Raw genomic sequence first — 27644 nt, forward strand, 5'->3', positions numbered from 1 at the left:
CAGCTAAGGCTGTCTGCAAACCGCGAACCTCCGGTCTCCTCCTCCCGAATGCTAAGATTACAAGTGTGTGCCCCCACGCCCAGCCTAATGTATTTTAAATATATGTATTTTTGAAGCTGAATGCAGTGGTGCATGTCTGTAATCTTATTACTTCAGAAACTGAGAAGGAAGAATCCTAAATTCAAGGCCAGTCTTAGTAACTTAGTGAGACTCTCAGCAATCTAGCTAGATGCTGTTTCAAACTCATTTTAAAATTTTTATGTATATGTATAATATATTGAAAATAATATACATTTACACTGTGTATGGTGACCTCCCTCTTCATTCCCCTTCGACCCTCCCGACAATGAGTGTCCAGGTTAACCATGCTATATTCATATGTTTACACATATTCAGATATAGCTCTTACATTAACCAACCTCCGCTTTCTTCCTCTCCTATCCTTCTATTCTAGCTTTGCTGAGATTTCCCTCCATTATCTGGAGTTCCTCTAGTATCCCCAATGCTCCCTAGTTTGGGCATATTAGATAAAACATATGTCCCTTTTCTCTCTGTGCTTGGCTGATCTCACTTAACATAATGTTCTCCAGGTCTTTCCATCTTCTTGCAAAAGGAATTATTTTGTTTCTCTTTATAGCTGAGTAGAACTCCATTGAGTATATTTTCCATAATTTTGCAATCCCTTCATCTGTCAATGGAGACCTTGGTTGGTTCCATATTTTGGCTCTTACAAATTATGTTGCAAAAACATGGTATGCATATATTACTGTAGTTCTCTGATTTCAACTGCTTTGGAAAAATACCCAGGAGTGGTAGAGCTAGATAACATGGTGGATCTATTCTAGTTTTCTAAGGAATCTCCACACTGAACTCCATTGTAACTGAACCAGTTTGCACTCTCAACAACAGTGTTAAAGAATTTCTCTTTTCACACATCCTCACCAGCATTTGTTATTTGATTTCTTTATGCTTGTCACTCTGATGGGGTTAGATGGAATCTTAGCATAGTTTTGACTTGCATCTCTCTGATCAATAATGATGTTGAACATCTTTTTATGTATTTATTGTCCATTTGTATTTCTTGTTTTTTTGTGTGAAGTGTCTATTCAGTTCAGTTGACCATTCCTTCACTGGGTTATTTGCTTTGCTAGTGTAGTGTCTTTTGAACTCTTAGTATATTCTGGATATTAAGCCTCTATCAGAGTGGTGGCTGGTAAAGATCTTCTCCCACTCTGTAGGCTTCCTCTTTAGGTTCTTTGTGGTTTCCTTTGATGAGAAAACTTTTTAGTTGGATTCCATCCCACTTGTTAATTCTTGCTTTAATTTCCTGTGCTTTGGAGGTTTTGATGAGAAAGTACTGGCTGTGCCTATATGTTGGAGTGTTGAGCCTATGCCCTCCTCTAATAACTTCACTCCTCTAATAACTTCACAGTCTCTGGTCTAATTTCTATGTCCTTGATCCATCTTGAGTTGATTTCTGTGCACAATGACAGTTAATGATTTAGTTCAATCTTTCTACAATGGATTAGCCAGTTCTCCCAGGACCATTTGTTGAAAAGGCTGTCTTTTCTCTAGCATATGAGTTTGGCCTCTTTGTCAAAGATTAATTGACTATAAGTGTGTGGATTAGTTTCTGCATCTTCTATTCTGTTCCACTGGTCAGTATTCCTGTTATTGTGCCAATACCATGCTGTTTTTACTATGATTGCTATATAGTATAATTTAAAATTTAGGATTGTGATGCCTTCTGCATGGTACTTATTGCTGAAGATTGCTTTGGTTATTCTGGGTCTTTTCTTTCTTATATAAAATTCATGACTAATTTTTCTACATCTATGAAGAATGTCATTGGTATTTTAATGGGAATTACATTGAATCTCTAGATCACTTTTTGCAGAATGGCCATTTTGATTATATTTATTCTGCCCATCCATGAACATGGAAGATCTTTCCATCTTCCAAAGTCTTCTTCAATTTCTTTCTTAAATGTTTTATATTTTTCTTTGTAGATGTCTTTTATATCTTTTGTTAGGATTATTCCTAGGGATTTTATTGGTTTAGAGGTTATAGTGAATACAATTATTATTTTTTTATTTCTTTCAGTGTGGATTCATTGTTGTCATAAAGAAAAGCCACTGATTTCTTTAGATTGATTTTGTATCATGTAACTTTGCTGAATTGATTAATCAGCTGCAGAAGCCTTTTGAGTCTTCTGGATAAAGGATCATGGCATCTTCATATATGGATAGTTTTAATTCCTCTCTTCCTATTTGGATTCATTTGATTTTCTTATCTTATTTCTGTGGCAAGAGTCTCAAGGATTATATTGAAAAGGAGTGGAGAGAGTGGGCATCCATGTCTTATTCCTGAATTTAGAGAAAATTTGTATAGTTTTTCTCATTCCATATGATGTTGGCTTTGGGTTTGTTGTATATTGCCTTAATGATGTTGAAATATGTTCTTTCTATTCCAATTTTTTGCAGTATTTTTTTTAACATAAATGGGTGTTGGATTTTGTCAAATGCTTTTTCAGCCTCTATTGATACGATCATGTGGTTTTTGTTCTCAGTTCTATTTATGTGGTGAATAACATGTTGATTTGATATGTTGAACCAACCTTGCTTTTCTAGGATGAAGCCAATTTGGTTGTGGTGTACAATTCTTTTGATATGAGTTTGAATGTGTAAAGCTAGTAATTTGTTTAGAATTTTTTTATCTGTTTATTAAGGATATTGGTCTGTAATTTTCCTTTCTTGAGGTATCTTTATTTGGTTTGGAGATTAATGTGATTAATTGGGAGAATTCCATTTCTTTCAACTTCCCAGAACAAGTTGTGAAGTATTGGTATTAATTTTTCACTGAAGGTTTTGTAGAATTTAGTTGGAAACCCATTAGAGCCTGGACTTTTTTTGGATGGCATAATTTTTATTGCTTTTTCTATTTCTTTTCTTGCTATTGGTTGGTTTAGGTTTTCTATGTCATCTTTGTTCAGTTTACATAGGTATATTTGCTTAGAAATATATTGATTTCTTCCATGTTTTACAATCTATTGGAGTATAAATTTTCAAAATATTTTCTGATAATCCTTTAAATTTTCCTACTGTCTTTGGTGATGTATCCTTTTTCATTTCTGATTTTAATAATTTGAGTTTTTTCTCTCTTTCTTTTGGTTAGGTTGGCCAGGGCTTTATCAATCCTATTAATTTTTAAAAAAAAACCCAGCTTTTTTTTTGATTCTTTGATTTTTTTTGTACTCTATTTCATTTATTTCTGCTTTGATTTTGATAATTTCCTGCCTTCTACTGGCTTTGGGATTAGACTGTTGCAGTCTTTCTAGGTCCTTGAGTTGTGTCATAAGCTTGTTTACTTGGTGACTCTCTGTCCTTCTTATGTGGGCACTCATTTCAAATTTTAAAAGGAGTGGGCAGAGGATGTGGCTCAGAGGTAGAATGACCCTAGGTTCAATCCCTACTATCAAAGTAACTACAATAACAACAAAAAAAATGTTATTTTCCTCATCATGTGAATGACTAAGACAAAAGATAAGCCACAAATGGTATTAAAGATCATAATTCATTATTTCAACTTGATGTGAAATTTCTAAATAAATTAATACTTGAATCAGGTAGAGATTTAGTGCAGTATGAGTGAGGTGAAAGAAGGTTCACCAGTAAGAGTATTCATTGTTTCTATATGGTACTTAAATTGTTGGAAGCTACAGAGTTTTAATTAAAGCTACTTACTGCAACTCATCACTTTGGGAAATGCTCTTTTCACAATGATTTAGCACAGAAGAGAAGGATTCAGAATGCAATCACAATATAGACAACATGATATAGAGGTACTTCAGAAGTAAGATGGTAAAATTCACTAAGCACTAAGAATCATTTATAACTCACAAATATACTATATCTACTTAAAAGGCCTTTTAATGGAAACCAGATATATCTTCTAAAAGATTATGCATAAAGCTGTATTTTTTAGGCTAGGGTGACCAAGGCTAAAGCAAATTTAACATTACTATTTTTTTTGTATATTTTAACCAAATGGGGGACATTAGTTGGTTCCACAAAACTTTTTATTTCAGCAAACTTTTACACTTTTACAGGATTTTTGATTCACCAGATACAATTCTTTCTTAAATATAAAATTTTATTTTTATTGAAAGCATATTGATGCAAAAAGCTCTCCTTGTTTGAATTCCCACAGTGGAAAGATGCTTTAGCAGCCATAGCAAACAAAGTCACTATGATCTGATAAAGGATTGGATTATAATGGTGTTTTTATTTTTTATTTTTATTTTTATTTTTGGTGGTACTGTGATGGAACCCTTATAACCTCAGGCTACATTCCCAGACCTATTTTATATTTTATTTAGAAAGAGTCTCTTAAGCCAGAGAGTCTGGCTTCAAACCTGCATGATTCTCTTGTCTCTACCTCCCAAGCCAGGAATTACAAGCGTGTGCCACCACGCCCGGTTTATTTTATTTTATTTTTTATTGGTGCATTGTAGTCATATATCTTAATGGGATAAAAGACTTGTGGAGACATACATGCATATATCATCCAATTAGCCCATACCCAATCAACATCCCAGTCCCTCCCCATTTCCCCTTTCCAAGCTTGGCTTAGTAATTTACTTTGATATATTTGTTCAAGTACATTATGTGCTTTAGAGAATTTTCCCCTTCCCCTTTCCATCCCCTCTGTTAGGTTGCCTTATTCTTCTTTATCTAGAGTTCCTTCTGTTACCCATTTCTTCCTAGTTTTCGCATATTAGTGAAAGCATCAATTTCTTCTTTTTTGTGACTGACTAATCTTAGTATAATTTCCTCCAGTTCCATCAACAAACAACAATAAATACTGGCAAGGCTGTGGAAAAGTGGGAACTGTATCATAATGTTTTGATCATTATAAATGTCATAAAGATATAGACAAATATTCAAAATGACTTATCACTAAGAAGTCAAAATCAAAATATCACTCCAGTAGGAAAGATAATTATTAAAAGGGCTAAAGATAACAAGTGTTAGTAATGATCTGGAGAAAATAAAACCTTTCAGCACTGTTAACTAGGGAGTATTAGGAATACCAGAGAAACTCCACATAATGAAGGGGGGATCTCAGCAAACTAGAATAAAAGGATAGCAGAGGAATAAGGCTGAGGTAGATTAATGGAGAAGCTACATTCTAACATGTGTAAAAGTATGAAGGTAGCATGGTTAACCTGGACACTCATTGTTGTGAGAGGGGAAGGAGAAGGGTGGTGGGCACCAAGCACTGTGTGAATGTATGCCATTTTCAATATGTTACACATTAAAAAATAAATAAAAAGAAGAAAATATGTAAATTAGTACAGATACTATATAAAACAGCATACAATTCTATAACAAACTAAAAATAGAAAAAATTTCATAAAATATAGTAATCCCATTGTTAATATAGAACAAAAAAACTAAAAGAAACTCAGTAAGTTGAATAGTCATATGAACTCCCGTGATCAAAGAAGCAGTATTAAAAACAGTTAAAAAACAAAAACAGGCTGAGTTTCCATCAAATCATGAAGAAAATGTAGTACATATGCATTTGAAAATACTACTGAACTAAAAGAGTTTCTTTTTACCCACATCCTCATCAGCATTTGTTAATTGATTCATTTATGCTTGCCACTCTAATTTGGATTAGATGGAATCTTATCATAGTTTTGACTTGCGTCTCCCTAATGGATAATGAGGTTAAACATCTTTTCATGTATCTATTAGCCATTTGAATCTCTTCTTTTGTGATGTGCCTATTCAATTCCATTGCCCATTTCTTTCCTTTTTTTTTTTTTTTTTTTTTGGTGATACTGGGGTTCCTAGAAGCCCTTCTACCTCTGGGCTACATTCCCAGACCTATTTTTATATTTTTATTTGGAAACAGGTTCTCTTAAGCCAGCAAGGCTGGCTCCAAACCAGCGCAATCCTCCTGTCTCTGCCTCCCAAGCATGGGGATTACAAGCGTGCACCAACACGCCCAGCCATTGCCCATTTCTTGATTGGGTTATTTGTTTTGCTAGTGTAGAGTCTTTTGAGCTCTTTGTATATTCTGGATATTCTATCTAATGCCCTCTATCAGTAGTCCTTCTCTTTAGGCTCTTGATGGTTGTCTTTGATGAGAAGAAACTTTTTAGTTTGATGCCATCCCACTTGGTAATTCTTGCTTTAATTTCCTCTGCTTTGGAGGTCTTGCTGAGAAAGTTACTGCCTGTGTCTATATGTTGGAGTGTTGAGCCTGTGCTCTCCTCTAATAACTTTAAAGTCTCAGGTCTAATATCTAATTCTTTGATCCATCTCGAGTTGTTTCCTGTGCATGGTGAGAGGTAAGGATTTAGTTCAATCTGTCTACAAATGGATAGCCAGTTCTCTCAGCACTATTTGTTGAAAAGGCTGTCTTTTCTCTAGTGTATGAGTTTGGCCTCTTTGTCAAAGATCAATTGACTACAGGTGTGTGGGTTTGTATCTGCACCTTTTATTCTGTTCCCCTGGTCTGTGTGCCTTTTGCTGTGCCAATACCATGATGTTTTTACTACTCTTGCTCTATAGTATAATTTGAAGTCAGAGATTGTGATATCTCCTGCATGGTTCTTATTGCTGAAGATTGCTTTGCTATTTTTGGTCTTTTCTTTCTCCATATAAAAATCATTAGTGATTTTTATGATCTATGAAAAATGTCATTGCTATTTTGATAGAAATTTCATTGAATCTATAAATCACTTTTGGCAGAATGGCCATTTTTATTGTATTTATTCTGGCTATTCATGAGCAAGGAAGATCTTTCCATCTTCCAAGGTCTTCTTTAATTTATTTTTTTAATGTTTTATAGTTTTCATTGTAGAGGTATTTTACATCTTTGTTTAAGTTTACTTTTAAGTATTTTATTGGTTTTGAGGTTATAGTGAATAGAATTGTTTTCTTCATTTCTACCATTGTGGATTCATTGTTGGCATATAGAAATACAACTGATTTCTTTAGATTGATTTTGTATCCTACAACTTTGATGAATTGGTTAATCAGCTCCAGTAATCACTTGGTTGGCTTATTTGGGTCTTCTGGATAAAAGATCATGCCATCTACAAATAAAAATAGTTTTAATTCCTCTATTCCTATTTACATTTCTTTGATATTCTTCTCTTGTCTTATTGCTGTGGTAAGAGTCTCAAGGACACTGTTGGTGGAAGTGCCAACTAGTCCAGCCACTATGGAGATCAGCGTGGAGATTACTTAGAAAACTGGGTATGAATCCACCATATGATCCAGCTATACCACTCCTGGGTATCTTCCCAAAGGGTTTGAAATCAGAGAACTACATTAACATATGCATACCCATGTTCATAGCAGCACCATGCATAATAGCCAAAATATGGAACCAACCTAGGTCTCCATCAACAGATGAATGGATTACAAAATTATGGGAAATATACACAATGGAATTCTATTCAGCTGTAAAGAAGAACAAAATCATGTCATTTGCAAGAAGATGGAAAGACCTGGAGAACATTATGTTAAGGGAAATCAGCCAAGCACAGAAAGAAAAGAAAAATATGTTTTCTCTAATATGCCCAAACTAGAGACTATTGGAATACCAGAAGGATTCCAAATAATGGAGGGCAAATGTCAGCAAAGCTGAAATAGAAGGGTAGGAGAGGAAGAAGGGTGAGGTTGATTAATTAAGTAGCTGCATTCAAATATGTGTAAAAGTATGAATGTAGCATGGCCAACCTGGACACTCATTGTAGGTAGGGGGAAGGGGAAGTGGGGGGAAAGGGAAACAAGCACTGTCTAAATGTATGCCATTTTCAATATATGATCCACATAAAAATAAAAAGTACTATTGAACTATAAAAGAAACTCATTTGCAACAACATGGACAGAACTAAGAATCATGCTAAATTAAATAAGCCAGACACAGGAAATCAGGTATTGGAAAATCTAAAAATGTTAACCTCATTAATATTGAAAGGTGAATGGTGATTGTGATTGCCATAGACTGGGGAAAGTAGGAGGGATGGAGAGATGTGGTAATGTTGTTCAATGTGTACTAAGCTACACCAAGTAAGAAGTTCTGGTGTGTTATTGTACAGTAGGCTGAATATAAATAACTATAATGTACCATCTACTTCACATAGCTTTACAAATTTGAACTTTTTACCATAAAGAAATGATAAACTGGGTGGGGTGGTGCATATCTGTAATCCCAATACCTAGAAAGTTGAGAGAGGAGAATCATATGCTCAAAGGCAGCCTCAGAAATTTACTCAGATCCTGTGTCAAAAAAAAAAAAACAAAAAAAAAACAAAGATTGGAGTGGTGATTTATGTTTGTAATCTTGGTACTTAGGCTGAGACAGGAGGATAATAAGTTTAAAGAAAGCCTTAGCAATTTACTGAGGCCCTCAGCAACTTGTTGAGACTCTGTTTTAAAAGAAAAAATAGAAAAAAATTGGAACATAACTCAGAGTTAGAATTATTATGTTTAATCCCCAGTATCATAAAAATATAATTGAATAAAATTAACTAATTATTTTTACCAGTTTTCTTTTCATTCTCTGCCCTACCCTTCTTCTCATGTTTGCCTGAGTGATTGACATTGATAAGCTTGTTAATGTATATCATGTGTGTTAGATAATTTCTCTCTCCCCACCCCTCCCATCTCTTCAGTTAGGTCACCATATTTACTCATTTATATTTATCTCCTTCTTTGTCTAGAGTTTCTGCTATGGCCCATTTTCTCTATAGCTTTTGTATATTAGGGAGAGCATTCAATTTTTTTCTTTTTTGTGACTGACTAATCTCACTTAGCATAATGTTTTCCATTTTCCATCCATTTCCCTGTAAATGATGTAATTGTGTTTTCTCTTATAGCTGTGTAAAATCCCATTGTGTACATATTCCATAGTTTTGTAATCCATTCATCTGTTGATGGACATCTTGGCTGGTTCCATAGTTTGACAATGGTGAATTGTGTAGCTATGTACATAGATATAGATGCATTAGTTTGGTGGTTTGGTTTCCATTTTGGGGGGTAGATATCAGAAATGGTATTGCTAAATCATATGGTAAATTTGTTCTAATTCTTCTGAGGATCCTCATTACTGTTGCACTAATTTGCAATCCCACCAACAATGTTTTAAAGTTACCAATTCTTTACACCCTTGCCAGCATTTGTTGTTGTTTGAGTTTTGAATGATTGGCATTCTAGTTCGAGTTAAGTAAAATATCAGGGTAATTTTTTTTTGCATCCTTCTGATTGCAAATGCTATTGAGCACTTCTTATGCATTTATTGGCCATTTTAACTTCTTCTTTTGTGAAGTATCTATTTAGTTATTTTGCCTATTTTTTGATTGTGTTATTTGTTTTCTTAGTGCTGAGTTTCTTATATTTTAGATAATAGTTCTTTATTGAAGGAGTTAGTAGCAAAAATCATCTCCCATTCTGTTGGCTCTCAGTTGAGGTCCTTGATAGTTTCCTTTGCTGTACAGAAGCTCTTCAGTTTCATGCACTTCCATGTATTGATCTGTCTTTTAGTTTCTTGTGCCTTTGGGGTCTTGTTGAGAAAATGTATGTCTGTGCCTATGTGTTGTATTGTTAGACCTATACCTTCTTCAAGGAGCTTCAAGATCTCTCATCTAATTTCCAAGTTTTTTATTCATCTTGAATATATTCTTGTGGAAGATGAGAGAATGGGGTTTATGTCTATTTTTCTGCATATGGTTAACCAGTTTTGCCAACACCATTAGTTAAACAGGCTTTGTTTTTTCCAGTGTATGTTTTAGGCACCTTTGTCAAAAATCAATTGGCTGTAAGTGTGCAACTTTGTTTCTGAGACTTCTATTCTACTCCATTGGTCTATGTATCTGTTTTTGTGCCAGTACTATGCTGGTTTTATTACTATGGCTTTGTAGTATAGTTTAAAGTCAGGCATATGTGATTCCTCCTGCATGGTTTTAGCTGCTGAGAACTACTTTGGCTATTCTGTTTTGTTGTTGCTGTTGTTGTTCAGAATGAATTTAAGGACTGATTTTTCTCTGTTTGTAAAGAACAACTGTGGTAATTTAATGGATATTTCATTTAATCTGTAGATCACTTTTGGAATTATGGCCATTTTTTAAAATTTATTTTTGGTGGTACTGGGGTTCCTGGAAGCCCTTCTACCTCTGGGCTACACTCCCAGACCCATTTTTATACTTTTTTATTTGGAAACAGGGTCTCTTAAGCCAGTTTGGCTGGCTTCAAACCTGCGCGATCCTCCTGTCTCCTCCTCCCAAGCGCAAAGATTACAAGCGTGCGCCACCATGCCAGGTGAATTACGGCCATTTTGATGATATTTATTCTTCCTATTCAAGAAAATGGAATATCTTTTCATCTTCTATGGTCTTCTTCCATTTCTTTTTTCAATGTTTTATAATTTTATTTTACTTTCTTGGTTAAGTTTATTTCTAACTATTTTTAATTTTTTGTTGGATATCCTGAGTGGAAGTGTTTTCTGGATTTCTTTTTGAGTGGATTTATAGTTGGTATACAGAAAAGCCTCTGCTTTTTTTTTTTTTTTTTTTGTATGGTACTGGGGTTCCTGGAAACCCTTCTACCTCCAGGCTACACTCCCAAACCTATTTTATATTTTTTTAAATTTGGAAACAGGGTCTCTTAAGCCAGCGAGGCTGGCTTTGAACCTTCGCCATCCTCCTGTCTCTGCCTCCCAAGTATGGGATTACAAGCCTGCGCCACCACGCCCGGCAAGCCTCTGATTGTTTAAGATTAATTTTGTATCCAGACACTTTGCTGAATTTTTTATCAGTTCTATAAGCCTTTTGATTGAGTTTGTTGGGTCTTCTAAGAATAGTATCATGTCTTTTGCAAATAGTCAAAGTTTGAGTTCTTTTTTTTTTCTATTTGTACTCATTTAATTTCCTTTATTGCCTTTTTGCTCTGGCTAGACTCTCAAGTGCCATATTGAAAAGATGGGGTGATAATGCACATCTTTTTAAAGTTTAAGTTATTTATCATATACTATGACATATATGTATTACAAATTAGAATTTTAATATTACAGTCTAAATAGCTGTCACTATAAAATGTTTTTGATTCAAGATCAACATGGTCTTTGTACATAGCATTAGTATGCTACTAAGTATTGGGGAAAATTGTATTTTGAATTTTTTTTTATCTGCACAATACTTTCATGTCATTTCTTTCTCCACTCTCTATATTAGTAAAAGTGTTTCATTAAGGCATAAAAACAGTGAAATAAAGAAAAATTAGCATATATAAATTTTATATTTTGTCTCAGTGATTGGACCTTTTCTTTTATATAAAAGAAGCTTAAAAATAATATGTGCATATGTGAAACGTGATGAAGCACCTACTTATCCTGGTTTTGTACCTTCTTCCATCATGGTTAGTTATTATTATTTAACATTTTCAAGTGTTCAGAAGTTGAAATTACTCCCTAGTTGCTGAATAGCATCACCATGCCTGAACAAGCCTAAGGTATGTATTATCATTTTGCTGTCATATTCAAAGGAAAATGAATATTTACCACTGAAGAAAACAAAGCAGAAAAAACAAACAAATAAAAATAAAAATCAAGGGATGAGGAGGGAATGTGGTGGGGATCGGTAAAGTCTAATTGGTTGATGTGTGCATGTATGTCTCTACAAGTCTTATGTCCCATTAAGATGTATAACTACAGTGCCCTAATTTAAAAAAATTAATATGTAGCCAAAATAAAAAAAGTATGGGGTAAAATTAAGTTGTATAATAACATGGAAAAGGAAAATACCATTTGTCTTCTCACTTCAGAATCTTATGTCCAGAGACACAGGTAGAATATGCTATGGGGCATCATCTGACACACAGAGCTATGCAGCAGCAGAGACCCCAGTTGATGCAGCTAAAAGGAGATGCTGGGCAAATGACCTTGAATCAAAAACAATTTTATTGAGATAATTATCTAGTTAGTATATTAAATGATAATCTATACTATGTATTTGTTATTGTAAATTATCATAAAGACAGGCAGGCATGGTGGTGCAGATTTCTAATCCTCATGCTTAGGAGGCGAGGACAGGAGGATCACACAGGTTCAAAGCCAGCCACACTGGCTTAAGAGACCCTGTTTCCAAATTAAAAAAAAAAAAAGTATAAAATAGGTCTGGGAGTGTAGCCTGGAGGTAGAAGGGTTTCCAGGAACCCCAGTGCCACCCCCCCCAAAAAAAAAGAAAACAAAAGGAAAAAACTTATCATAAAGAGCCGGGTGTGGTGGAGCACAATTGTAATCCCTGTGCTTGGGAGGCAAAGACAGGAGGATCGTTCAGGTTTAAAGCCAGCCACACTGACTTAAGAGACCCCGTTTCCAAATAAAAATATAAAAGAGGTCTGAGAGTATAGTCCGAAGGTAGAAGGGCTTCCAGGAACCCCAGTACCATCAAAAAAACAAACACACACACACACTATATATATATATATATATATATATATATATATATATATATATATAATCCTAAAGACATGATATGTAGTTACAGATCAGAAAATATTAAGCAGGTATATGTTACATAATTGAGGTTTCAATATGAAGACAATTTATTCATGGGTGAAAATGATGACTACCCATCATTCCAGTGCCTTCCTGGTACAATGGTCAACATTTGTATATTTGAGCATAGAAGAACTGTGAGCATAGAAGAATGGTGGTGTTTACAATTCACTATTATCACAGCACAGCTATACAGGTGATATATATATATAGGCAGATTGTTTGTACTGTTGATACCAACCTTGGCTAGATGACATTTTAGTGCTTAACAGACTTTTTACTAAAATTCTAATGAAGGGTAAAATGGGATGTTAGTTCAGTAAGATTATTTATGCTTGGTGTACAGAGAGACCTAACCAAAGTACTATCAAGCATAAAAGAAGAAAATGAACACAAAAGGAGGTAAATAATAATTTTCTAAACATAGTGGTCTTTATTACATGGTCTGCACATGTTAATCAGGACCACAGTGTGACATTTGTGGGTCCCTATTTTCTACCCATATTCTCTTTAAAAAACACACATATAGCCGGGCATGGTGGTGCATGCTTGTAATCCCTGGGCTTCAGAGGCTGAAATAGGAGGATCATGCAGGTTCGAAATCAGCCTTAGCTACTTAGTGAGGCTCTCAGCAACTTAGTGAGACCCTGTTTCCAAATAAAATATAAAAAATAGGTCTGGGAGTATAGCCCGGAGGCAGAAAGCCTCTGGATTTCATCCCCAGTACCACAAAAAAAAAAAACCAAAATGTAAAATAACTATATAAAATACATGTGTATTTCTACATAGAATTAATGTTACTAGACTATATTTATTATCATATCTTCACCATTATTCATTATTATTATATTCATTTTTCTTTGGTTTTTAAAATTAAAATTTAAAAAAAAAATTAAGAATCCATAAAATCACAATTTCTAAATGTTATGGCTGCTTTTTCTGATAAATTGTTTCTGGTATTCAGAACCATTTTCCAGCATCAGTAATTCCGTGTTCATTCATATTGACCCAGTTTTATATTTGTGATAAATTAAAACATCATTAAAATATATACATGCTAATTTCTAAGATTCAAGCTGTGAATAACCTCAGCAAGTTATTTATGACATTGCCTTAAGTATTAATACTTTTTTTATTCAAAGTGTTCAACAATATATTAAAAAATTAATGTTTTTCTGAATATTCTACAATATGTATATATCATGTTTCAGCCAAATAAGTAAGCATTAAAAATTACTAAATTAGCCAGGCATGGTGGCGCACACTTGTAATCCCCGCACTTGGGAGGCTGAGACAGGAGGATCACACAGGTTCGAAGCCAGCCTCAGCTAGCTACTCAGTGAGGCTTCCAGCAACTTAGTGAGACCCTGTTTCCAAATAAAACATTTTTAAAAAGTCTGGAAGTATAGCCCAGTGGTAGAAAGCCTCTGGGTTCCACCCCCAGTACAAAAAAAAAAAATATATATATATATATATATATATATATATATATATATGCTAATTTCTAAGATTCAAGCTGTGAATAAGCTCAGCAAGTTATTTATGATGTTGCCTTAAGTATTAATACTTCTTTTTATTCAAAGTGTTCAACAATATATTAAAAATTTTTTTTTCTGAATATTCTACAATATGTATCATATTTCAGCCAAATAAGTAAGCAAAAATTACTAAATTAAAAATGCAAAACATGCTATTACACATATTCGTATGTAGCTCCTCCATTGAAAAACCTCAGCTTTCTTCCTCTCCTATCCTTCTGTTCCAGTTTTGCTGAGATTTCCCCTCCATCATCTGGAATCCCTCTGGTATTACCACTACTCCCTAGGTTGAACATACTAGAGAAAACATATGTCCTTTCTCTTTCTGTGCTTGACTAATCTCACTTAACATAATGTTCTCTAGTTCCTTCCATCTTCTTGCAAATGCTATTATTTTATTTTTCTTTATAGCTGATATATTTCCATTGTGTGTATTTCCCATAATTTTGCAATCCACTCATCAGTTGATGGAGATCTAGGTTGGTTCCATATTTTGGCTATTACAAACTATGCTGCTATGAACATGGGTATGCATATGTTAACATAGATCTCTGATTTCAACCCCCTTGGAAAGATACCCAGGAGTGGTATAGCAAGATCAAATGGTGGATTTAGTCCCAGTTTTCTAAGGAATCTCCATACTGATATCCATAGTGGCTGAACTACTTTGCACTCCCACCAACAATGTAAAAGAGTTCCTCTTTCCCCACATCCTTGCCATCAATTGTTGTTCTTTGATTTCTTTATGTTTGCCACTCTGATTGGGGTTAAATGGAATCTCAGCATAGTTTTGATTTACATCTCCCTGATGGCTAGTGATGTTGAACATCTTTACATGTATTTATTGGTCATTTGTATCTCTTCTTTTGTGAAATGTCTATTCATTTCAGTTGCCCATTTCTTGATTGGGTTCTTTGTTTTGCTAGTTTAGAGTCTTTTGAATATGTGTAATAGCATAAATACAACATGATTAACCTGGACACTCTCTATTGGGGGGAAGGGAAAGGAAGGGGCAAGGGCATGAAGCCCAATGTAAATGTACACCACTCGCAATATGTTCCATTTATAAAAAAATTAAATTAAAATTAGTCTTCTAAAAAAAGTAAATCATGCATGACACATGTGGTTGCAGAATATTATTCATAAAAACATCCCAGAAACTTTCCCATGCTTTGATGTGAATTCTCATTCACACACTGAAAGAGTGAAGTACCAGTTCATAAGCTGATTCTGAGATATTAGCCCTGATCTAAATGGCTTGAGAAAAAGGAAATAATTTCATTTCTACCTTAATAAATTCTTCATCAAGGAGATATGTTGTAGGTAATTTAGATATTCCTACAATGCACCTAATATTCTGAGAACTAGTATGTTAAATGTTCTCTAGACTAAAAGTACTGCTTTAAAATTATCTATAATCATGACTTCTTACAAAGTCAGCCTTCATTTACCTGAATTAGAGTGATCATGCAGGATTGGGTTAACTTATATATATGTTTTAAAATTGACAAAATTTAACACTTACTAGAAAAATTGTAAAATGCGCTAAAATATTTAGCATGCTAAATATCATTTGGTCTAATCAACATTTGTTTTGTTGTGGTAAAAGTATACAAAATAAAATGAGTATTTTAAGCTAGAGAAACAACTGTTGTTACAAACAGAAAAAATACTATTATTTGAATTTCATCCTTTTACTGTCTTTTTTTTCAAGGAATTTAGAAAAAAAAATATGCTCATACATCACCTGTGTAAAATGAGAACAATTTATGTTCTGTCAACTGTGAACACCAATCATAAACAGACATTTGCAAATTTACATGAGATGGAAAACAATTTCAAGGCAATAAACTATACCACAATAAAAATTACACATGCCTCACAGCATTAGGAGAAAAATAAAACTGTGACTGGCCAAAAGAAAATCAGCGTTTCCATAATTCTAGCCGGTCAGTGCTGATACCCTGAACAACAAAGAACTATTTCTAGGTGCATGGCACTGCAGAGAGATGTCTAACTCAGCCTTCAGCAGGAAAGGCTTTTGTACGGAGAGGCTGTGTGGTTAAGAAAGGCTCAGACCTTGTGGAAATAGGACAACTGTATGACACTTTGTGCTGCTCATAATTGCTAACTAAGCATACTTTGGCCTGCCTTTAGTTGCTGGTTAAAGACAACAAAGACTTGTATTCATTTGTATACTATTATTTCAAACATAAAAGATTTTTCAAATATATACTGCTGTGTAATCTAGTCTAATAGGCATTTGAAGGCATAAGTTAAAATGGACAACTTAAAAAATGAAAATAAGACTAAACATTTTAAATTGGCCATGTTAACATATAATCTGAACCTTTGGCATTTGAAGTACAGTATGCATGACATGTTTTAGGATTAGACTTTTGGTTTTTACACATAACTAATTTGATATTGTGATTTTTATTTTAGAAAATATAAGTAACTTAATAGGAAATATCTGTAATCACACTTCTTAGGACTATACATTTTAACAATTATTTATTTCCCTATAATTTTTCTAGTCTGCATGTTTAATACATGTGTTGTGGGTGTAATGTGTTATAGACTTTAAAAACTTGATTTCCTATAAACATATAAAATGATTACATATAAACTTTTATGGACTTTTTAAGAAAAAAGTCAGCAAAACAGGAATAAAAATATGAGAAAGGTCTACATGTTTATGATGAAAGCTAGGTATATACATATTGTATGAAACATTATTAGATTATACAAAGATGCTGACCTAGGAGGAAAGCGGTGTTGGCAGTGGGGGCTGTGTTGGTGGTGGAGGCTTGTATTTGGGAGAGGCAGAGATCTGATCCAACCCACCATGAACTTCTGAAGAAATTGCTCCAAAGGCAGAATGCTACCATTGTGCATGCTCAGGAATACTGGACAACATGCAGTGTGGGAAAAGAGTTTGGGAAAGAATTGAGATGGTGGAGGCAGTGGCAATGGCAGCAGCCAGTACTTAGAAGAGGCAGAGATCTGATGCAACACACCTGGATCTTTTGAAGAAATAACCCCAGAGGCAGAATAATATCATGTGCACGCTTGGGAACTTGGGACAAGATGCTGTGTGAAGAGGGTGCTCATATCCAAGCCTGCCAAGGGGTGAGGTCCTTGCCAGGGACAGCAAGGCAGGGATCGGATCCTGCCGTGAGGCAATGCCAGTGCAGGGGCCTCCGAGGCCAGAATTAGAGCCAGCCGAGGGGTTAGGCCTGTTCTGGGACCAGCAAGGCTAGAATCAGAGCCTGCCGTGAGGCTGGCTAGGCTGGTGATGAGGCCTCCGAGGCTGGGAAAAGAGCCTGCCGAGGGGTTAGGCCTGTGCTGTGACCAGCGAGGCTGTGATCGGAGCCTGCTGAGAGGCTAGGCTGGTTCTGGGGCTTCCAAGGCCATGATTGGAGCATGCTGAGGAGTTAGGCTGGAGCCGGAACCAGTGAGGCCAGGATTGGGGCCTGCTGTGAGTCAAGGCCGGTGCTTGGAGCCTGCCAAGGGGTTAGGCCATTGCTGGGGCGAGTGAGGCCAGGATCAGAGCCTGCCATGAGGCAAGTACAGTGCTAGGGCCTCTGAGGCCAGGATCAGAGCCTACCAAGGGGTTAGGCCAAGAAACTCAACCAAAAGGCTTATAGACCCGATCAGCAAATTCAGCAAAGTGTCTGGATACAAAATTAATCTTAAAAAATCAGAAGCTTTCCTATACACCAACCATAAATCCAGTGAAAAAGAAATTCAGAAAACACTTCTACTCAGCATCTCCCACAAAAAAAAATAAAATACTTAGGAATAAACTTAACCAAGGAGGTAAAAGATATCTACAAAGAAAATTATAAAACAATGAAAAAAGAAATCAAAGAAGATCTTAGAAGATGAAAAGATCTTCCATATTCATGGATAGGCAGAATAAATATCATTAAAATGGCCATCCTCCCAAGAGTGATCTACAGATTCAATGCAATGCGCATTAAACTAACAAGATCATTCCCCACAGACACAGAAAAATCAGTCCTTATATTTATTTGGAATAACAAAAAGCCCAGAATAGCCAAAGTAGTTCTCAGCAACAAAAACCATGGAGGAGGAATCACAATACCTAACTTTAAACTATACTACAAAGCCATTGTAATAAAAACAGCATGTTACTTGCACAAAAACAGATACATAGACCAATTGAGTGGAATAGAAGACCAGAAACAAGTACACACACTTTCAGCCAATTGATTTTTGACAAAGGGGCCAAAAGCATACACTGGATAAAAGATAGCCTCTTCAACAAATGGTGTTGGTAAAACTGGTTAACCATATGCAGAACATTGGAAATTAACCCCGCTTTCTCACCCTGCCCAAGAGTCAATTCAAGATGAATCAAAGACTTGGAAATCAAACCAGAGAAGTTGAAGCTCCTTGAAGAGGGCAAAGGTCCAACACTGCAACACATAGGCTCAGATAAACACTTTCTCAACAAGAGGCCAAAGGCACAACAAATTAAAAGGTGAATCAATACTTGGAATTGCATGAAACTGAAGAGCTTCTGTTCAGCAAAGGAAACAGAATGGGAGAAAATTTTTGCCACCTAGACCTCCGATAGAGGACTAATATCTAGAATATATAGGAAACTCAAGAAACTCAACACTAAGAAAACAAAGCATCCAATAGCAAAATGAACAATCGAACTAAATAGACACTTCACAAAAGAAGAAATTCAAATGGCCAATAAATGCATGAAAAAATGCTCAACATCATTGGCAATCAGAGAGGTGCAAATCAAAACTACCCTGAGATTTCACCTAACTCCAACTAGAATGGCAATCATTCAAAACACAAACAACAACAAATGTTGGCAAGGATGTGGAGAAGTGGGAACTCTAGAACATTGTTGGTTGGATTGCAAATCAGTGCAACCACTTTGGAAAACAGTATGGAGAATCCTCAGAAGAATGGAAACAAATCAACCATTTTATCCAGCAATATCACTTCTGGGTTATCTACCCAAAAGAAAGAAAACCAAACTACTAAACTAATGCATGTGTATCTATGTTCATAGCTGCACAATTCACCATAGCCAAATTATGGAATGAGCGAAGATGTCCATCAATAGATGAATGGATTACAAATCTGTGGGATATGTACACAATGGAATTTTACTCAGCCATTAAAAAAATTCAATTACATCATTTTCAGGGAAATGGATGGAACTCTAGGACATTATGCTAAGTGAGATTAGTCAGTCACTAAAAATAAGAAATTAGATGTTTTCCCTAATATGTGAAAGGAAGGAGAAATGAGTCATAGGAGGAACTGTAGATGAAAAAGGAAATCCTATAGGGGAACAAATAAAGCAACCTAAATGAGGAGATGGGAGGGAGGAAGAAGAAAATTCTCTAAAACCCACAATGTACTTAAACATATCTAAGCCAACAACTAAGCCAAGCAAGGGAAGGAGGGATGAGGAGGGAATGGGTTGGGAATTGGGTAGGGTTTAAATCAGTAATGTGTACATGTATGTACACAAACTTTTTTACCCCAATATTATGTATGAATATAATGCACCAATAAAAAAAGAAAAAAAGAAAGAAAAACATTTCATAAATTAGGTGAAATGAGTCGCAACCCTTGAATCTATTCACATAATTTTTTTCTGAAATAGTTACTGAGTAGCTGGTTTATTCCAGACACCATTTTAGAAACTTAGGGCATATCAAGGAATCAAAGAAAAAAATCTCTGCCCTTATCTAGTTTAAAATCTAGTCGGGAAGAAAGTTTGTTAGATTAAATAATACATACAGGGCTTATAATTGTGCTTACACTGCTTATTTCTTGAGTACATAGTAGTACCCAACATGAACAACAGATGGGCACTTAGATTATTGTCACAGCATACCAGTTGGCAGATCCATTAGAAATGCTGCAATTATTTTATGTTATTCATTTTCTGGGATGCAAGTTAGTTAAATAAAGTTTATGTTAGAAGAAAATTTTGCTTTTTGTTAATGAATGTTTCAAATGGACTTTCTTTGAGGTCATTAGCATTCTTTAACAAATGAGATAGTATCCCCTACCCCCAGATTTTGAAATATATATTGCTTAAGCTTAGTGCCTCAATAAAAATAAATTTCTGCTTGGTGATTTCTGAATATGTTGAAATGCATTTTTAAATTTTTAAATTAAATATCTTGAGATTTCAATAATCACATTGCATTACCAAGCTTGGTTGCCTAGTTAAGGACATCAGGTTGCAAATGGATTAGAATTTATAATTTATCCATATGCTGTTTGCAAGAAATGTACCTTACAGGTAAAGATAGTCACAAACTAAAGGTAAAATGAAGTTGTACATGCTAATATTTGAAGACAAGCATGTGGAGAAACTCTCATATCAGACAAAATAGACTTCAAGCCTAAACTTATCAGAAGATATAAACAGTTCATTTTTTTTTTACTGGTAAGAGAAACAATCCAACAAGAGGATATAATAATAGCCAACATTTATGCTTCAAACATAGGTACAACTTTTATAAAACAAAATCTTCATAATAAGAAGTTTATTTGATAAGTCTCAAATAGATCCCTAAACAATAATACTGAGAGGCACCAACATTCCTCTCACATCACTCTATAACTACTAGACAAAAATCAGTAAGATACTTCAGAACTAGGGGAAAACATAAATTCAAATGAATCTACTAGGCACCTACAAAATATCCCATCCTACTACAGCTGAAGACACATTCTTTTCTGCTGCTTATAAAACTTTCTTCAAATAGATTATATCCTGAGACACAAAACAAGCGCTAGCCAATTAAAGAGAAAAAAATTGACTTAACTCCTTGCATCTTTTCAGACTGTATAGAAATAATCCTAGAAATCCACTATAAGAAATTCCAGAGAAACTTTATAAATACATGTAGTCCTAAAACAACACTGGTGAATGAGGAATGGGTTATAGAATAAAGGTAGAAACAAAGAAATCCCCCAAAACAAATAAAAATAGAGACATAATATGTCAAAATTGCTTGAACACTTTAAAGGCAGTATTAAGAGGAAAATTCATAGCACTGAGTGCTCACATAAGTAAATAGCCTAATGACATACCTCAAAGCCTTTGAAAAGCAGGAATGGTTTAATCCCAAAGCTAGTAGAAAAAAGAAACGCAGCAAAAATCAATAGAGAACAACACAAAAACAGAGAAATAAAAAAATACTAATGTTAACTTCTCAAATGAGAAATAAACTAGATAAAACAATTGCTAACCTAACCAAAATTAAAAAATCAACCAAAATTACTAAAATAAAAGTTGAGACTTCCAGGAAGATGGCGATGGAGAAAAGCGGGGCATAAGAGCCCCGCTAACAACAAATCTCCATTACCACAAAATCAGCGCCTTTCATAGCCAGAAAACACCATCACCAGTGAAACAAAAAATCACCAGGCTCCTGAGAGAAAGCAGACTGAGAACAGAGCCACAGAGGAGATAACCGGCCTTACGCCCGAGGACGCGGCAGACGCGGCAGCAGCGCCATACTGCCAGCGGCACCGGCAAATTCACGGGATTGCTACAGCAAGCCGAGGTGAGCCACTGTGGAACAGCCAGGCGGGATTTCTCCATGCAGAGAGCATCTAAAGCTCCCAGTGGCCGAGCTCAGCACACGCTGCAGGGATTCAGAGTGGAAATCAAAACCAAGAAGAAAAACACCAGCCCCACAGCCGAGGGCGTAGCAGCAGTGCCATATTGCCACCGGCGGCAGCAGCACTGAATTCAGCGAGGCCAGTACAGCTACATCTGCATACTCAAGAACAGTGAGTCAAATTGCAGGCCACAGAGGAGAAATCCCAGTACTGTACTCCCTGGGACTTGACCCAGTGGGGGAGGGGCGGTGGCAGAGATATCACACCATAGGAGAACGTGCAACCTGGCACCCCCCATAGTTTAAAGCAGCCTCTATCGACTCCCTGGGTCAGAGATTCTGTGATAAAACCCAGTAAAGGAGTAGTGGGGTCTGAGATACTACTGACTTGAGATCCAGAACACCTTAAGTGAAGTCATAGTGAGCCAAGGGAAGAACCCAGAGAAGGCACAAACTTCCAAAATCATGGGAAAGAGGAATAACACTGGAGCAATGAATGCCCACAACCCCACAACATCAGAACCCGATAAAACAGAAAATCAGAGATTTCTAGAAGATCAAATCAGGAAAATAACTGTAGAAATAATAGAGGTGCTTCGAAAAGAACTCAGAGAGAGCCAAAAAGAGATAAAGGATGCAATTAATGAAGTAAAGGCCTCAATTCAAAGCACAAACAACCGATTAGAACACATGGAGAACAGAATCTCGCTCTTAGAAAATGAGCAATCCAAAAATGAACACATAGTTTCTAATCTAGAAAAAAATATCCAACAACAGGAATCTGATATTGAAAAAATATGGGCCCATTTTAAGAGAGCTAACCTAAGAATAATTGGAATAGAGGAGGGAAAAGAAAGTGAAACCAAAGGGATCAACAATCTCTTCAAGGAAGTAATAGCAGAAAAATTTTCAAACATAGAGCAAGAGGTAGATACACAGGTCCAGGAAACTTATAGAACTCCCTTTAGACAGGATCGGAGAAGAGGATCCCCACACCACATAATTGTCAAAATGACCAATGTGGAAGCCAAGCAGAGAATCTTAAAGGCAACAAAAACAAAGGGCCAAGTGACATTCAGAGGCAAACCAATTAGAATCACTCCAGACTTCCCAAACCAAGTCATGAGAGCCAGAAGGGCTTGGAGTAACCTATTCCAAACTCTGAAAGAAAACAACTTCCAGCCCAAAATTTCCTACCCAGCAAAACTTTCTATCAAATTAGATGAGGAAATAAGAAGCTTCCACGACAAACAGAAACTGAAGGAATTTTTCTCTTCAAAACCAGCGCTAGAGAAAATACTCAAAGAGATTAACTACAAAGAAGAAATAGGTAACACACACCAGAACAAGAGAAACAAGATTTTCCATCCAACAGACAACTAAGATTGGTTATCTGTGGAGATTCATTATTTATGTTAGTCTTTTACCTATCTCTAAAGGGTATTGTTTGCTTTTATTGTTGTTAATTTCTAGGACTTCTAGTTGGAATATTAATATACCTTCAGATATAGCATTTGGAAATATTTTATCCCATTCTATTAGTAACTGTTAACTCTGTTTACATTGTCTTTGGATATACAATAATTTTTTTTTTTTATTTTTTAGGGAGTTTGTATACTCCTCTGTTGCATGTGCCATTGAAATCATAACCAAGAAATCACTGCCAATTTCAATGTTGTGAGGTTTTATGACCCAGATTTTCTCCTAAAAGTTTATAGTCTTAAGATTTATATTTAGGTCTATTATCTATTTTGAGTTGATATTTGTATATGGGATTAGGTAAGGGTCCAATTTTATTCTTTTCCATGTAATTATTATTTTTTAACAATATTTAGTTAAAAGATTAATATTTCCACCACCAAATGTTCGTGGAAACCTTGTCAAAAATAACGACAATATAGGGAAGAATTTAGCACTAGGCTTTTATTTAACTCCAATGGTTTATATATCTGCCTTTAGAATAGTACTACACTGTTTCAACTATTGTAGCTTTATATGGTTTGAAATCAGAAAATATATATCTTCTAGCTTTGTTCTTTTTCAAGATCGTTTTGGGTACCTAGAGTCCATATTCCATATTAGGATAGATTTTTTTCTGAAAAATAAATATATACATAAATGATAGTTTCACCTAAAAAATAGAAAAAAAATATTCTCTGGTAAGAAAGAAAGCAAAAAGAAATATTGAAATGTTATCTTTAAGTCATCAAAAGCTTGGTATCAGACAAATGAAACTGTTATGTGAGATTATCATTTTTAATTTTAGATAAATTGCCATAATACTAGATGTCAACTACTAAGCCAAGCATGGGAGGGAGGGATAGGGAGAGAATGGGGTGGGGATTGGGTGGGGGCTGCTGGGAAAAGTGTGCATGTATGTCTACAAAAGTATGTATCCTACTATGATGTATGAATACAGTGCACCAATTTAAAAAAAAGTTGAAAAAGGTGATATTACCACTGACACCACAAAAATCCTGAGGAATATTAAAAACTACTTTGAAAACTATACTCCAACAAAATGAAAAACCTATTCAGAAGGTTTTCCAGCAGAATTTTATAAAACTTTAATGGATGATATAATTCTAAATTTTCTCAATTTATACCATGAAAACAGAAAGATGATGGGATTCTCCCAAATATATTTTATGAAACCAACATCACATTAATGTCAAAACTTTAAAAAGACAGGAAGAAAGGAAAATTACAAAGCAACATTTTTACTGAACTTAGACATAAAATTTCTAAACAAAATCCTAGCAATAAACATTCAAAACCAAATCAAGAAAATTATACACCATGAACAAATAGATTCATCATATGAAAGACAATCTATGTAATTTACCACATGAACAGAATTAAGGAAAATAATCACATGATCATTTCAATAGATGCTTAAAAAGTCATTTAATAAAATCCAAGACTTTTCATGCTAAAAACACTCCAGAGAATTGGAATAGAAGGATCATATCTCAACATCATAATGGCTATATATAAGAGGCCCACAACCAATATCACATTAAATGGAAAATAAATTGAATTTCCTTCAAAATTAGGAACAAGACAAGGAGGAGCCAGGTGAGGTGGTGCATGCTTATAATTCCACCATTTAGGAGGCTTAGACTGGAGGATTGCAGAGGGTGTAGAATGGCCATCAAATGCCCCTGGGTTCCATCCCCAGTATCCCCGCCCACACACACACACACACGGATGAACACCATCACTACTCCTTTTCAATGGAGCTCTTAAGACTCTGTTAGTTAAGTGAAAAAAATCAAAGGAGTACAAATAAAAAGGAAGAACTGAAACTATACTTATAGATGATATGATACTATTCTTAGAAGACCTAGTAAACTCAATGAAAAGGCTATTCAAACTGATCAAGAAATTCAAAAATTTCTGGTAATAAAATCAATCTTATAAAAAATAAATTCATTAAATAATACATTCAGAAAATAGTTCTACTCACAATAGCCCACAGAACTTTGAATTAAGTGTAACCAAGGAGGTAAAAGACCTCTACAGGAAAAAGTATAAAAATTGAAAAAAGAAATGGAAGATCTTAGAAGTTGGTAAGACCTTCCATATTCTTAGATAGGTAGCATAAACATCATAACAGTCATTCTTCATAAAGTGCTCTACAGATTCAATGCAATACCCATTAAAATACCAAGATCATTCTTCAGAGATGTAGAAAAATCAGTCCTTAATTTCATTTGGAACAACAAAAACCCTAAATAGTCAAACTAGTTCTTAGCAACAAGAACAATGCAGGACACATCACAATAACTCACTTTAATAAAAACAGTAACAATATTGGCACAAAAGAAGACACAAAGACCAATGGAGAAAAATAAAAGTATCAGAAACAAATCCACACACTTATATTCAATTGATTTTTGACATTTTGGGCAAGAGCATACACTGTAAAAAGCCACTTCATCAAATGATGTTGGCAAAACTAGCTAACCATATGCAGAAAAATGGCAATTAAGCCTACTTTCTCATCCCACACAAGGGTCAATTCAAGATGGATGTTCACCCTCATATTTGGGAGTTAGAGAAATTGGGATATAGGTGGGACTATAGACAAAGGAGGGAAAATCTTAGTTGAATGAAGACAGTATGTAATTAGGAAGATGGGAGGGGGGAAGAGGGAAACACCTCAATGGTCATGATGTACATACACAAACTTAACAAAAACTAATCACTGTGCAGAACACTGAAAGAAAGGGAGAGGGAGGAAATAGGGCAGGAAGTAGGGGTGGGCTCAACAAGTACTGTATGCATGTATACCTCTATCACATGAAATTTGTGACATACATGCACAAACATATCAACGTCAATCACTAAGCCAAACATAAAAAGGAGGGTGGGGGAGGGAATGGAGTGGGAATTAGGGAAGGGCTAAATGAGTTATGTGTACAACATCTTGTAATCCATTAAGATGCATAACTACAATGCACCAATAAAAGAATTAAAAAGACATAATCACAATGTAACAATAAAAATATATTACATTATTAAAAATATGTTACATTATTTATATTTCACTTATGCTTATGTAATATGACATAATTTTAGATACTAATATCTACATAATTTCCTAGGTACTATTCCTTTTCTCTCCTTCTCTATTCATGCTAGAAGCAGAATTTCAGGACTTCAAGCAGAATTATCTTGAAATAAGTTTCTAACCAGATAGTAAGGTCTCCGTACATTGAAGGTTTTGAATCCTGAGAGTAAAAAGTGGGTTTTTTCCTTTTTCTTTCTTTCTTTTTTTTTTTTTTTTTTTTTTTTTTTTTTTTTTTTTTTTTTTTTTGGTGGTACTGGGGTTCCTGGAAGCCATTCTACCTCCGGGCTACACTTACAGACCTATGTTATATATATATTTTTAAATTTGGAAACAGGGTCTCTTAAGCCAGCATGGCTGGCTTTGAACCAGCGGGATCCTCCTGTCTCTGCCTCACAAGCGCAGGGATTACAAGCGAGTGCCACCAGACCGGCAAAAGTGGGTTTTTCTGAGAACAGAATATTAAACAGAGAGGGTTTTCTTGATTCAGGAGAAAATATCAAAAGCCAGGGGACTGAAAGGCAGAGTACTCAGGTGTGGTCTCCTAAATAGAGTCTAGAGAGTTGGTAGAATATTTTAATGATAGTAAGGATCTTCTTTTGAAAATAATTAGGTAGCTTTAACCATATGACTAAAGTTATACATCTTTGAAAATCAGTGTATGTATTTTTTCTTTATTGGAGCTATTAGTGTGACACTTTAACTGAAATACTTCTATAATGTATCAAACTATAAAATCCCCTTCCATATACCTTATTAAAATAATTTATGCAAGAATGATACATATCTACTCAGACAACAAATTTTTTATTAGTATAAAATATTTTTAGCATACTGGGAAAATGTAATAGCTTCAAATAGTGTTTGACATTAATAGTTAATAATCAAGGGATCATACTGTTCAGTTGCCATATTATATGCTTTCTTTTTTTTTTTTCCTTGAAGAAGAACTCATTGATGATTCTACAGCTGTGGATACTGAAAATAAATTGAGAAGCTCTGGGATAGTCAAACAGTAGAACATAGTCCTTACTAGATCCATTGAAGAGAGCAGTGTAAGTGCATTGCTATCCTCCCTAGCACTTTGATGAGAGCAGCCAAGCAATTTTTCATTTTACTTTTGAACACAATACGGGCATCCCATGTCCATGTGTTACACAGGGACTGTTCAAAGCCTCTGTTATTCATGTCTGTGCAGATACAGAGATCAATACAAAAAATATTAGTGGAAAAATGTTGCTTTATACTGAACAGCATTCTGTCTTTGTGTTGAAAATAACCATGAAACAATAAATCATGAAACACAAATATCTC

Source organism: Muscardinus avellanarius (assembly GCF_963383645.1).
Source record: "Muscardinus avellanarius genome assembly, chromosome: 8".
NCBI classification, from domain to species: Eukaryota; Metazoa; Chordata; class Mammalia; order Rodentia; family Gliridae; genus Muscardinus; species Muscardinus avellanarius.